Genomic DNA, 2,300 nt, shown 5'->3' with positions numbered 1-2,300 from the left:
TGCGACTTCTCTAGCCCTGCTGTTAGGGCATGAGAACCTCGCCCGGGAGCACCAATAAACTGCTGCTCTAAAACAACTCCATGTCTTGGTGTCTTGGTAACTCAGCTTTACACTCTCACCTTCTATTTTGGAGCTCTGGTGGCATAGTGGCTGAGCATTTGACTGCTAACCAGAAGGTTGGAGGTTTAAACCCACCAGCCACTCTGCAGAAGGAAGACTGGGCAATCTACTTCCATAAAGATTTACTACCTCAGGAACACAAAGGGATTAGCTCTGAGTCAGAATCACCTCAATGGAAGTGAGGTTTTATACATATATATATATTTTTTTTTTTTTTTTTGGTCCTACTTTACTTTACCAAGCAAAATGTCTTTCTCCAGTGATTGGTCCCACCTATTGACATGTCAAATTAAGTGAAACAAAGTCTCACCACTCTCACTTCAAAGGAGCATTCTGTACTTCCTCCATGGCAAATCTGTTCTTACTTCTGGTAATCCACAATATACTAAATATTTTTTGCCAATACCATAATTTGAATGTGTCACTTCTTCTTCAGTGTTCCTTTTTTCATTGTCTAGCCTTTTTCTTCTGTGAGTGAACAATCTACAACTGTCCGTGAGTGAACAATCCACCATTCAGCCTGGAGATCTTGGATTCATCATTCATTGGAGTCAACAGCTGGTACTGTCTGCCAACCTTGAGCTCATCAGCCCTTGAAGCTGTGTGAATCAGGAAAAGCCTCCAGCTTGACATTTGATCCAAGAATTTTGGACTTTCCAATGTCTGTGTCAGAGTTTTCTACACATTTTAGAGGTAAATCCCTTGTCAGTGTAAGAACGGCAACAGTAGCCAACAACCTTGACCATCCCCCAAGAGACTGGCCTCAAACCTGAACCATAGGTCCTAGTTTTCAGCTTTTTTCTTTTCCCTATTCATGGTTGCAATTTTTTTTTTCTTGTGGTTAACCCCGTTCCTTGTTTTTCTTTTTGCATTTTTCCCATTTTTTACTTCATTATTCTCCTTCTCTGCCTTTTTTGTTTTATTGCCCTATCCCCAGATATTGCAGGTTTTCATGTTTTTTTCACTGACCTTCTTCTTTGTCTGGAGGGTGCAGCCATTTTGATTGTTTACATGTGGCAGCCATTTTGGATATTTAAAGTGATGGAGGGCACAGCCATTTTGAATGTTTACAAGTGGCAACCATTTTGGATTTAAAAGTGATAGCATTCTCATTTGGATTCCAGGGACCTAAGAACAAGCAGCAAGGTGGGAAGCAGGGAAAGGACAAAAAAAGGCAAAGGGGACCAGAACAGATCAAGGAGTCAGCCACAGGGACCCGGGTGAAGAGAGGGAACCCAGGTCATGCCCCACAGGAGTGAGGCAGGAAGGCAGGGAGAGGACAGAAAAGGCAAAGGAATAGGAACAGATTGAGGATTCAATTGCAGGGAGCCAGGTGAGGAAAGGGAACCCAGGCCACCCACCACAAGCAGCAAGCAGGAAGAGGACAGAAAAGGCAAAGGGGACTGGAACAGATTGAGGAGTTAGACACAGGGATCCAGATGAGGTTGGTTGGAGGGGTTTCCAACAGCTAAGGGAGACAAACTTGTCTGTCAGTTTGTCTCACTGTGGTGATGTGTTGCTGTGAGTCTTGAGTCTGTGCCACTGGTGTTTCAAACACAGTGGGATGCACTTGTTGCACAGGTATCAGCCCATCTTGCAGACTAAGACAGACTAGGAAGAAGGAGGAGGCCATCCACTTCTCAAAGAATGGGCCAGGGAAAACCTTATGAATAGCAGAGAAACACTGTCTGATACATTACTGTGCAACTTTATGAATACTCCAGAAACATTATCCAATACAGAGGAGGAAGATAAGTCACTTAGCTTAGAAAGCTCTCAAAGTAGGACTGGGCAAGAGCTGCATTATCAGAGTAAAATCAGGCTTACTCATATGGATAAAGTAAAGCTTTCAAGACCTCCATTTGCTGACGTAGCGTCACTCAAATTGAGGAGAAACAGCTGCAAACATCCATTAATAATCAGAACATGGAATACATGAAGTATGAATCTAGGAAAATTGGAAGTTGTAAAAAATGAAATGGGATGCATAAAGATTGATATCCTGGGCATTTTCTGAGCTGAAATGGACTGGTTTTGGCCATTTTGAATTAGGCAACCATATGATCTACTATGCTGGGAATGACAGTTTGAAGAGGAATGGCGTGGCATTCATCATCACAAAGGATGCTTCAAGATCTGTCCTGAAGTACAATGCTGTCAGTGATAGGATAATATCCATA

Source organism: Orycteropus afer, unplaced genomic scaffold, assembly GCF_000298275.1.
Source record: "Orycteropus afer afer isolate SDZICR_OR568_19922 unplaced genomic scaffold, OryAfe1.0 scaffold00424, whole genome shotgun sequence".
In the NCBI taxonomy this organism is placed as follows: domain Eukaryota; kingdom Metazoa; phylum Chordata; class Mammalia; order Tubulidentata; family Orycteropodidae; genus Orycteropus; species Orycteropus afer.
The sequence above is the reverse complement of the archived record's forward strand: the minus strand, read 5'-3'. Positions refer to the sequence as shown.